This window comes from Equus przewalskii, chromosome X, assembly GCF_037783145.1.
Source record: "Equus przewalskii isolate Varuska chromosome X, EquPr2, whole genome shotgun sequence".
NCBI lineage: Eukaryota > Metazoa > Chordata > Mammalia > Perissodactyla > Equidae > Equus > Equus przewalskii.
In genome coordinates this window covers 35,195,024-35,208,080 of record NC_091863.1, presented here as the reverse complement: position 1 = coordinate 35,208,080, position 13,057 = coordinate 35,195,024, and the positions used below count along the sequence as shown (strand labels likewise).

The 13,057-nt window shown below is 39.1% G+C and overlaps 1 long non-coding RNA gene across 1 annotated transcript; it reads left to right on the top strand.

Annotated features, from left to right (window-relative positions):
- The first annotated feature begins 3,892 nt into the window (after positions 1-3,892).
- On the top strand, positions 3,893-12,418 carry LOC139081205 (uncharacterized). Its single transcript, XR_011536332.1, has 3 exons — positions 3,893-4,237; positions 6,330-6,408; positions 11,750-12,418. It is a non-coding gene; the product is annotated as an uncharacterized lncRNA (long non-coding RNA).
- Positions 12,419-13,057: the final 639 nt, after the last annotated feature.

Below are 13,057 nucleotides of genomic sequence, written 5' to 3'. Positions count from 1 at the left end.
AAGAAAACAATAATAATAATAATAACTAATATTTATTGAGCACTTATAATATGCCAGGCTCTGTTCTAAGTGTTTACAGATATTATAATTTCTTATCATGACCCTTTGAGGGAATTACAATCAGTAATCTAAGTTTACAGATAAAATTAAGTACAAGAAAAATTAAGTAGTTTATAGAAGATTAAGATAGCTTTCAGCAAGTTAACTGGCAACTCCAAGACTAGAAACAAAGCAGTCTAGTTGTCTTCACCATGATGAAGCAGCTAGTATAACCTGATATACCTACCTTAAAGGCTTGTAATGAGGTTCAACTGAGACATATGTAAATACATTATAAGCTTAGTAAACTGTAAACATGTGCATAGAGATTTTAATTGTGCAGTACGGGTAGTTTAATAACAATTAACATTTGTGTATAATTGTTAAATTTGTGTCAGGTATAATTTAGTAATAGAATATGCCAACCAGCATTTCAATATTTAGGATGCCAAGGGAACTTCTGGGAACAGGATTTGAAAGATGGAACTACTACATAAAAATTAACGTAAATAGCCTGACTCCTTTCTATAATTCTCTTTCCTTTGGGGCAGACTTCAGTAGAATGAGGTTTATCTAAAGTTCGTTCAGCTTCCCTCAGGATGGCAGGCTTTATTTTTTCTTTCCAAATCTCACTGAAATGACGGTAAAGAAGCATAAAAAGGAATACATCTACGATAGAACTAAAAAGGGGATAAAGGGCCAAGGATTGACCAGAGATTTTGGCAAGTTTCTGAAAGACTGAAAACATAAAGGGTTATTTCAACAGATGAAATAGTAGAGGGTGCAACAGCTCACAACACAGAAGGCAGAAGGGGAGGAGGCAGCTGAGCAGCCTCTGAAGGTGGAGGGGTTTTGAACTAGAAGCTATCAGGTACAAAGAGTTGGATTGGGAAGTGAGGTGTAACTCAGAAGATTAACGGAAATACTGTGTTAGAAATATCTATATAGGTACTCCACCCCCACATTCCAACGTGGAGAGATTGTCTCTACTTTCAAACAGGAGAATGGTTCTATACAGAAATTGAAAGATCTGGAGTCCTAATGTGGTTCTTGGCAAAGTTATAGTAAAGGCCTCTTTGTTTTAGCTATGTGGGAAATATTCAACCTACCTCCCTTATTTCTGTCCTTTCACCCTCCGAAATAAATTTCCCCCCATGAATGATATGCCTTCCCTTTCAGGTGGAGAACGATTTACGCAGCACCAGAAAAAATCAATACCAACTGCTTTTAAACTTCAACCTGTTCCCACATTTCTAAGTTCAAATGTACAATCTAGGATTACATGGCATTTTAAGAATGCAACAACTCACAATAGAAGAACATAATGTAATAATTTTTAAAAGACTCCAAAAGAGAAGAAAGAATTCAGGGAATAGAAGAGAACTTAAAAACAAGTCTATTTAAAATAGAAGTTTGAGAAAATATTGCATGAATAAAATAAGATGTTATAAAAAGGAGCACGCAAAGGAAAAGAAAAATTCCTGAAAATTAAAAATATAATTCATTAAATACACTTGAGAAAAGACATAAACTTAAAAAAATTGAGATATAGAAGATCACATGTATATGGTTGAATATCTATCTAATAAAAATTCCAGAAAGATGGAGCAAGGAAATGGAGGGAAGAAAATAACCAAAGAAATACTAGAAGAAAACTTACCAGAGTTTAATAGAATCATATCTTCAACTTTAAAGAGCCCAATAAATGTCCAGCAGAATAAGTACAGAAAAGCTCACACTGAGACACACAACTAAAATGTCATAATAATAGTGATGAAGGCATGATCCTAAAACCTTCTAAGGGTAAGAGGTCAGTGGGGAATGGAAAAAGAAATCATAATGATACATGACATCACAAACACCACATGCTAGAAGACAATGGGGAAATGTCTCAAAGTTCTGAAGGAACATTTTTTAAACATATTATTCTATATCCAGGAAAATTTTTAACAAGGTCTAGAAGCCAAATAGAGACATTTTCGGACAGGCAAAGATCGAGGAAGGTTAATAACTACACACACTTCTGAAAACAATTTAAGTTACTTGAGAATATATTTCAGCAAAACCCGAAATAGAAGCAATCCAAGAATGAGAAAAATGAGGAAGACTGGAGAACCAAGACACAGTGCAATGAAAAGAAATTCCAGGAAGACAACTTTACAGCAAGCTTCTAAGGCAACAGGTCAGTATTAAACACAGACATATGAAGGCATGAAGAATTTCTTTAAGCATATGGATTTATTTTAACAAAGTGATTTTGAAGTGGGTGGTCTTAGTGATTAGGTGAAAACATATGCCACATTTGTTAATAAGGAGACAGAAAATGGGCGATTAAAAATTCCAAAGGGGGAAAAACCTAATCAAAAAGAATATAGTCAAAGTAAGAAAACACAATAAAATGTGATGTAAATTTTACTAAGTGAGATAAAGAAGGCAAGGAGGGCAGAAGGTTTGAGGGTGTTTGTGGTGGAGAGAGAGGAGCTGTGAAATAGTAGTGTTCTAACAAGTGTTAGTACATTCTCTTTTATCTAAAATATCCACTAGATAGAAACAGGCTGTTACTAACTATACCTCATGGACATTGTCAGTTTTTCAAGGAAGTGACACATAATAAAATGCATTTAATATTAATGCCATTTTGAATATAATTTAGTCTTTGATGATACAGAAGAAATTCTAAGATGATGCATTGATCAAAGGTCACAGTTCTGAATACCTCGTTCTGATGAGACATAGGATAAAAAGCAAGAAATAGGTTTTTATTCTATGGTGTACACACACACACACACACACACACACACAAAATGAATACTGAGGAACAGCATTCAAGCCTGTCAGTGTTTTCTAAACAATGACTAGAGTTCTGAACACTCACACTTGTTACCCACGGGGCCTGTGGAAGTAGAAATTACACTCCAGAATATTCAACTCATAAACTCATTAATGGCACGAATGGGAACTGTCTACTTCATCTCTCCCCTCTCCCCCATCAATGCTCTACCACATCCTCCTTACTCATCCTTGGTCAGGTGGCATAGAATTTTTGTTTAAAGAATATCCCATGGAGCACTAGAAATGGCATAGAGGGAACTCAGGGGCTCAGAACTTGGAAGGGATGGAGAACCACCTAAACCATCCATCTCTACTACCTCATTCTTAACTAGAGCAGCTTCTCTCTTATTCGCTTTATGTATTATGCTTCCCTGTCAGCTTGCATTTGAAGAAAGAGTTTGCTTCCAGGGAGAAACAATTGCCACAAAATAACTACTAAATCATGAGTTATTAGATTATGAGTCTATCTCTTATGTTGAAATCTATGACATATTGATTGACTTTAGAGCAGCGTATCTGCTGCCTCTGGTCCTTTGCATCACATGGAACTACCCAGTTCCATAAATACCTAGCCATTGGACAGCAGCCTTCTGAACCTGGTACTATACATGGCCACTTTCCCTTGCCCATTAGGATCTTCTTCTTGAATTCCTCCTCTCATAAATCTCACCCTTGGCCCCATACACTGGTCTCAGGACCTACCTTGGATCCACCTTGCTATCATATCCAAATGAGCAACTCTCAACCAACATTTCCCAAATTTCTACTTTGCCTGCCCCACAGCTTGGCATAGCTCCAGGTTGGGAGATCCTTTATTAACCACAAACCCAACTCTGCCCCACCCAACCTCTTCATGAAGAGGGCAGATCAAACAGAAAGACGAGCTCCCTCTAAAAACTCAGTTTATGGTAGGCATGGGAACAGAACCAGAGTGAGTGCACATGGATATGAGAGTTCTGCATGGTAGGCTTCTTCCTGACATAATCTGGGATTCAGGAAGTCGTGCCTGCTGAGCATCCTCGCGGGACCATGGGTACGCCTACACTACTGCATTCCCTGAAAGGCAAACTCTGCCCTACTTATTCTGTGACTCACTCGGCGCCTGTTCCCTCTTGGAATTAACCCAAGGAAAAGAGTCCTCTCAGCAAAACAAAGTTTGCCTGCTTCCTTGTGTGTGGCCTGCTTATTTTAATTTTTGGAGCTTTGCTTTAGAAGTGCAGAGCAGCCTGAAGGCCCTTTTTCTCCATTTTGTTTTGTGTGTCTTCTTAAAATTACGTCTTGGCTAGAACTACTCTTTCTCCCTTTGTGATTTTATAACTCACAAGTTGAACCATGACCCTGAAAGATCGACAGGAATATCCTCAGGGTAAGTAAAAAGAGTATCATATATAACAAATATGCTTCCCAGCACTGGAACAGGGGCCTCAGGAAGAAAGATATGCATTCTATCTTGGTTATGGGAAAATGGGACCAAGAGGGACAGAAGTATTAATACTTCAGGGTAACCTCAGGGCAGAGTTTAAACCCAATAGATACCTTGGGACGAGGAAGAAGTATATTTGAAAAATGCTCTGGGTTTGGGAATGAGATGACAGGAAGAATATGTCCTTATTCCTCTGAATGCCCCACTATCCTAACCTTATACTAGGTCCATGTGAAATTCTAAATACAGTCGTGCATTGTCTAAAGACGATACATTCTGAGAAATGCGTTGTTAGGTGATTCCATCATTGTGCAAACATCATAGAGTGTACTTACACAAACGTAGATGGTATAGCCTACTACACACCTAGGGTATATGGTACTAATCTTATGGGATCACAGTTGTATACACAGTCCGTCATTGACTGAAATGGCGTTATGCGGTGCATGACTATATTTGATTTTACAGGTCTTAGCCTGAGTTACCTAGGAAACAGAGCTTTAAGCAAAAAGCTTATGAGCCAAACTTTATTGGAGAGAGCAAATTCAAGAAAGCAGGAGTGAGGGGAAAGGGGGTTCTGAAGCAGGGAAGGTGGGAGAAAAGTTTTTGAAGATATGTTTTCAAGCTAGCCACAGCTTCATAACAAGTGTAGACAATTGCCTGGTCTTGTGAGGCATTTTCAGAAAGCCTGTTTGAACTATAGCATCTCAGAACAGTCTATCATGGTGGAAGAAAGAAACATGTATCCTCTGGACAGAGTAGGCCCCTGCCATGATAGAAGTTCTCAAAAACAGATATACAGATGCTAGCAGTTGGAAGTCAAGCCAGGGTGCACTAAAATTAGTTGAGCCTAGGGGGAATATGAAGGAGATATTGACAGTATCTGCTACAACTGGACTGATCTGATAAACGCGTTAATTTTTAATTTCTATTAGTGAAGTTTTAGAGATCACTTTTAGTTGTGAAGCATTTGTGGTGGACAGACTCTAGGATGGCCCCAAATTTTCCCTGCCTCTTGATATTCACATAGTTGTGTGATCCCCCCACTCTAGTGTGAGAGGGACTTGTGACTTTCTTCCAACCAGTAGAGTAATTGGTGGGATGTCACTTCCAATAGATAACTAATATAGCATTCTAGGAGAAGGCATGGCTTGGAGGGTAGGTTAAGGGACAAGATGAGCCTCTGGTGAGTGTCAGGGAGTGTTAGTGTAAAATAAAATGGACCTGGAGAGTGGAACAGGTTTGAGATCACGTGTAGACATGATGATGCTTTTGGACAACAGGAGGGGTCCTGAAATGCTACTGCCAAGTGCAAAGACATTTTTGTTGTTGTTAATTAGCACTGTCCAGTCGATTCCAACTCCTAGTGACCCTGTGTATGGCATTTCACTCTACCCAGTCTTTTTGTACCTTCTGGCACTATATCAGACAATGCTCGGTTGCTATTCATAGAGTTTTTGAGGCCAATTTTTCAGAACTGCATGGCCAGTTCCTTCTTCCTAGTCTGTCTTAGTCTGGAAGCTCTGCTGAAACCTGCCCACCATGGATGACCCTGCTGGTATTGGAAATACTGGTGGCATAGTTTTCAGTATCACAGCAACACACAACTGCTACAGTATGGCAATTGACAGATAGGTGGTGTGGTTCCCTGACTGAGAAATGAATCTGGTCTACAGCAGTAAGAGCACCAAATCTTAACCACTAGACCACCAGGGCTGGGCAATGACATCTTCAGGAGATTGCAATTGGAAATGTTCAATAGCAAGAATGTTCAAGAAGTTTTTTGTGATTGTGTATAGAGCTCATTAGACACTGAAGAAGAAACAAGTTTTCACAAAGCTTTGAATATAGTAGGACTTCCACAGATGGTTTTGAGTTGCCCACGTCCCTTTGCTATAAGTAATTGTATGGTTACCATGATAATGTAGCTGAGTTGGGGGTTAAGTGAAGCAGATAAAATTTTCTCGAAGCCCATACACTGAGAAAAGGGAAGCATGGTAGTAAAAGTAACCTCTGTGCTTGCTATTTGTTCCAGGGGGGCTCATGAAGGAGGAGAAGATAGAAGATTCCCACTGGACACACGAGACTCAACATCACGGCCCTGAAAGAGGATGGTATGATAATTGCAAGCGTTTTTTCTGCATTTGATGCAGTAGTAAGATAATGCATACTTTATAGGGAGATTTTCTGGTCTCAGAAGGATGTGGTATGGCGGTCAGGATTGTGAGGGAATATTGTTTTATTCAGGCTTTCTTCAGTCACAGAATCCATTAGCAATCTTTCTTTAGCCATAAAATCTAGTAGCAATAGATATGTTTTGTGTTCAGACGAAGGAGAGAAAGGAGAATTTCCCCATCTGTAATGCATGCTTCCTACATATAGGATGAAATAGTCACTTTTCTCTTCTCTCTGCCATTTTGTGATGGTTAGGTTTCCTATACACGATTCTGAGGCTTAAGCTACAAAATAGTTGCTGTTTTGTAGATAAATGAGGGATTTAAGGATGGCTGTATGTGGTATCCATGGTTGATGCAGGCCTAAGGAGTGGGCAGAGGGGGAGCATTCTAAACCCTGGAATACAGTGTTTTATTCCTACCTCTAAGACTGAGGCTGGAAGATTCTGTTTATAAAATATCTTCAAAATTATAGATTTCCTTCTATATTTGAAAGCATTGTCCTGGGCCTGCTAGAATAATCAAAGAAATAGCTTAAAAAAAAAAAAGAAAAAGAAAAGAGCTTAACAAGCATCTGAAGCAGAGCTAACACCATAAAAACACTTTGGGATAGAACAATTGGTGGGGAAATGATCCCCAGAACAATTGATTTTTCTGTGCATTCAACAAGTGCCTATTAGTTACACCCATCAACTTAAGGGGGAAAATATACGCTACCATATACACCTCTGAATATGCTTTACAATAGCTACAATTTCAGAGAAATGAGACCTTATTTAAAGGATGGATTCTCAAAGCTGTTGCAATTTTTGAGTAACACTAATAGGCAGGGGAGGAGCTGGCTTCGGTAATAGTGCTTTATTTTTTTGTAAAAATGCTACTCAGTGGCCCACATCCTATTTCTTGTTCCATACAATTTTTACTACCAAAGGCAGGGTGCAAGGGGAGAGGGGGGACTTGAAAGACCAAACACAAAGATTGAATCCCAGAGCAGAGCACTCCAGCAAAAGGACCCTCCTGACACTCTCACTAGCCAGCAATCTTCTTACCCAACATTATTTTTCAAATTTGAACAATGTACAAATTTCTTTTGAAGGAAAAAAACCCAAAGATTTCAAGTGTTATCTTTGCTATTTCTTATTGTATTATCTAAATCTGTAGGGATATGATGCTAGCTATCATCAACTGCACATGTGTATAGTTATTGTACAAATATAAATAGAAAATAGCTTTACAAATGAAATATGAGCAAAGCTGCAAAGTGGAAAAATACAAATTAACAACATGAATGTGATAAATAAGGTGGATGTGATAAAGTCAAGCTGGAACTCACAGTGTAAACATGAATTCATTCATGCGTTTGCTCGTTTGTTCAACACATGTTAATGGAGCACCTGTTATTTCCAATGATGCTCTTCCAGGGGCTTCAGATACGTCGGTGAGCAAAAGAAAATTCCCTGCCCTCATGGAGCTCACATTCTAGTATGATAAGACAGATAATAAGCCAAATAAATGAGTGAAATATATGGTGTATCAGATCATAATGAGTGCTAAGGAGAAAAATCGAGGGAAGGAGAGACAAAGATTTGGAGGGAACGGGTGTTGCAATTTGTAATATATGAAAGCCCTCACAGAGAGGGTGACACATATGAAAACCTGAAGAGGATGAAAGAGTGAGTATTTGGGTATTATTTGGGGAGGCAGGCAGTAGTGAGTGTTCCAGGCAGAGGGAACAGCGAGTGCAAAGGCTCTGAGGCAGGCGTGAGCCTATTTCTAAGTGGTTCTGCTACAGAGCAGGTTCTTTTGAGTTCAGCAAAACTTTCCTACCATGTGCCATATGGCAACTCAATTTTCGCACTGCTTTTTCCTTTGCCAAACTACTGTGAAACCTTTGCTCTTACTGCGTTGGCTGTTAGATCATTTGTCTTTTACTAGAGGCTAAAGACACCCTTTATATATTATGTCAACGTTATTCTTTTTTAAATTTCATAATGTGATAGTTAATTTTATGCATCAATTTGACTGGCCTAAAGGATGCCCAGAGAGCTAGGAAAACATTATTTCTGGGTGTGTCTGTGAAGGTGTTTCTAGAAGAGATTAGCACTGGACTCAGTAGACTGAGTGAAGAGCTCCACCCTCACCGCTGTGGGTGGGCGTCACCCAATTCACTGGGGGCCAAAATGAACAAAAAGGCAAAGAAGGGCAAATTCTCTCTTCTTGAGCTGGAACATCTATCTTCTCCTGTCCTCGGACATCGTAGCTTCTGGTTCTTGGACCATCAGACTCTGGGACTTATGCCAGGGGCCCCCTGGTTCTCAGGCCCTTGGAATCAGACTGAATTATACCACTGGCTTTCCTGGTTCTCCAGCTTGCAGATGGCAGATTGTGGGACTTCTTGGCCTCCATAACCACGTGAGCCAATTTCTATAATAAATCTCTTCTTAAATATATCTATGTCTATCTATATATCTATAAACATAGATATATCCTATTGGTTCTGTTTCTCTAGAGAACCCTGACAAATACAGGTAATGACAGCAAAGCGATATTATTTAACACCAATGTGACAGCAAACTTAATCACACATGCAGGCACTGAAATAGAGTAACAGGACTCAGAGTTAACTGGTCAATGGAATTATATCGATTATGCTTAATTTAATATATTTAAATCATCAAAATCTAAATATCGAATTAGTAAATTTTCATAGAACACTGACAGACTTCTGACAATATGTCCATGGGCCCTCTGTAGTCTGAGGAATCCCACTTTAGCAAACAAGGAGGGATCCCTTTGAAGCTGGCCTTCTTACTGACTGGCTCATGGCCATATGGTACACTAGCGAGTATGGAAATAAAAGATTTCTCCACTTCAGCCCCTGTGATGTGGGTGAATAATTCAACACATGGTTGGGGAATTTGCAAGACGTGTGTCTAGAAAATAAATCCAAGACAATAACCTTAGTTCTTTTGCTGTCGTACCCACCTGTGAGAAATGCTTCTGCGATTTAGGCTATGTACTGCCCGAATCCTCTGCCCACAATTATCTGGGCAGGAAACAACTTTGTAAATTTTTCAGTATAGAGAGGAGATTAGAGTCTAGGCAAGCAGTATCTGCAGCACTTCTATTGCACCTCCGATCTGCAGCTCCCACAGCATGGAGAGCTTGAAAGCACATTTTGTGATGCTGCCCCATTAGTCATGTGGCAAGACTGGGTCTTAGGGTTGAAAGGGAAATGACATGTAAGGCGACGAAAGTTCAGGCAAAATGTCTTTTTGCCCACGTCTTAGGAGGCTTCGCTGCTGGAGATGACAGTCTGAGAAAGTTCTTTTCCAAAAAAGCATAACACAAGAGAGGTAAATAGGGCCCCACCATTAGAAATGAATGTAGCTGACAATATCTGTTACAATAACTGGTGCATATCTGTGACATTTAAGATGACATTGGAAGAACTTCAAGATATTTTGTAAAGGAACTGTGCATAGTAAAAAAAAAATTCTTACCATGGTCTGGAAAAGCGGCTATGTATTCTTGACCAAAGTTTTTAAATTAACTTCACACGGAAAAGTAAATTATTTTGATAGGCTATCCTGACTAATCCGGACTGGATGGAACTGCTTTAAGGCTCCATCCTTAAATTTTTCTCATCAGCAGTAATTTTAGACCACAGCCTAGCCCTCCTAACTTTCAGTGTAGACTTCCATGAAGTTCCAGGATATGATCTTGGCAGAATAAGATGATTATCACCTCTTAGAATAAGAACATAAATTTCACATGTACAAAAATCTTTTCTCTTTTATTCATGCTCTCTCCTTATACATTTACCACCATCAGCACCACTTTCCCCCCATACACACCCCACACACATTTAAGAGACAGAACTTTCTGGAATCCCATAGAAGTAACATATTGTTTGATCAACTCCAAGAGGTAAGAAATGGAGATCTCGTATTTGAGATCTTACATCATCTTTCGTGTGGGGTATCAGAAGACACATGGAATCAGCATTCGATATCACAAAGGAGCATAGCATAGGGATGAGAAGCAGAAACTCTAGAAGTAGACTACCTGGGTTGAAATCTCAGTTCTACTACCAACCAGCTGTGTGAATTACCTAACCTTCTTTGTGCGTCAGTTTGCTCATCTATAAACTGGGTTTAATAATTTTACCTAATTTGTTGGAGTATTATGAAAATTCAATGAATATTTTTGAAGCAGTTAGAACAGTGTGTGGTACATAGTAAGCACTATGTAATTAATAAATCAAAATAAATAAGCAAATAAATAAAGCTTAGAAAAAATAGTAAAGAGATTATTATAAATTGTGAAAACATGACAATGAGGTAGTCAGAAAGTGTTAGAATCCTGAAATAATAGCAGATATTCATTTTTCAATTTGTGTGGGATTTTGGCTATGCAGATGACATTGTTTTTGAGTAGAAAATAATCAATGCCTCAGAACTATTTGGCATTTTACCCCCTAAGGTGAAGTATGAGTTGTAAGAAAAAGTAATACATATTCATGAAAATTCACTGATAGGCTGAGAAATCAACAACTGCTTGATATTCTTGAAATATCTTTTTCAGTATATCACGAGGGAACTCAGGAATGAGTGCCGTTTGTAGAATAAAAACTCAGTAGATATTAAGAACCAGAAAGAACAAAATGTCCTTAATTGTTGCAGGTGTGCTTGCTTCATATATTATACGCATTGTAGTGGATGCTGTGATGTGCTGCTAAAATGCTACCTGAAGGTTGAAACACTCATTCCCTCAGCTTTTGAGAGTGCTGGCAGCTGAAAGCCTTTAGTTGTTAGCCCTCTCTACAAACTGTCCTCTGCTCAAGGCCACGCCCCCTTCCTGTGGGGAACTGACATCCAGTGATTGCTTGATCTGAGTATATAAAGACCTAACCCACTTAACCCAATTTGGGACAATTCTTTGGGGCCATCCCACGTCTTCAGTGTCCCATAGGATTGGCTGAAGCCTTTGTTGTAATTGCTTCTCAATTCAACTGCTCCTTCTACCCAATCTTGCGTCTTCCATTCTCCCATAGTTATTAAACCCAAAAGTACTCCCCAATAAACCTCCTACATGGAAATCTCTGTCTCAGAGTCTAGTTCTTAGGAACTTGACCTGCAACAGGTACATGTTGAGTAGGGCTTATACCAGCTGCAATGATATGGGATCATGGCCATTCTAATATCTCATTTCCCTTTTCCACAGGGATATCTTCATGTGTTGCAATCTTCTTTAAGGGCTTCCTTAATTTCTTCAACAGGGTCATCATCTATTGGTCCCTGGATCAGACCTGATCAAAGCACCTGGCTACAGTCAGAATCCAAGAATGCAAGATCTCCAGAGAACAATGGCCAAGTCCAGAGTGAATAGAATTTCCAACCAAAAGTCCTACACTTAAACTGATGCCTGCTGAATGAATGTTTAAGCAGTCCTAATTATGATTGTTAAAGAACAGGTGAAATAGTAGTGGGTGAGGTCAAATCATGCAATACCTTGCCCTCAGAAAGAACACGAAGGAGTTTATCAAGTGTCAAGAAAAAGAGTGTGAGTGCTGTTTAAATGCCTTGTTCTGTGAAGTTCCCATGTGATCACATCAAACTAACTCTTATCATTGAGCATAAAGGAAAGCATAATCAGTGCAGTCAAGAAACTTGGGCAATGTGTTTTGTTCAAGGATACTTTGTCTGGTTAGATGCCAAAGATCTTTATTTTTCATCTTAAGCTTAGAAAACAGGTAAGCCTCTATCCTTCACGTGAGGTGGGTCAAGATCTGTATCTAGCCGAAATGGATTTGGCTATCCTCGTGAGTTCCTAAGTTCTCACACAGTGCCCTGAGAATGCTATGACAAAATTCCTGCAGATACACAATTCAAACAGTAGTAATGGCTTGAACATTAATATCCAGTATGATAAAGCAGCCAGGTTCCAAGTTTTCTTGTTGTGGTCTTTTGTAACAACACACAGTAGCAAACAGTGTGGGTATATTGGATAAATATTTACTGAACACATAAAAGGATAAGGATGCTAGCAGAGTTAATTATGCAAATGTAGTGTAGATTATGGCAGCAAGCTGCATTCATGAAAAAGTTATCATTGTTATTTAGATGACTACTTGGTAATTCTAACATTGGCAAGTGACATCTTAAAAAAAGATTGGAGGTATTATTACCAGTTATGAATTCCACACAACAGAGACATCTCCATTTTGAAAGCAGAGCCACTACTGTAAGTTACTGAAAATGCCACATGGTACAGAAGTGTGTTGGTACTGAAACCAGGCCATGTGACATGCTCTCATAGCTCCTGGACTGAGTTTAGCAGCTTTTGATTGGCATACTCTTTCAAGGCCAGTCCAACTTTCAGGACAATCTGCATTTAACGTCCTTGAAGATGTAAACATACTTCCACCTCTTGGGATGGTTGATATGTGCTCAAAATCCTCAGCAGTCTTCCTTATGTTATGCTAGTCCGGATGACAAGAGGTCTATGACTGTGGCTTAAGTACAATACTTATTCCATAAAACAAACTGTGTTTCATCTATGAGCCCTGCCTTCAATAGATTTCACA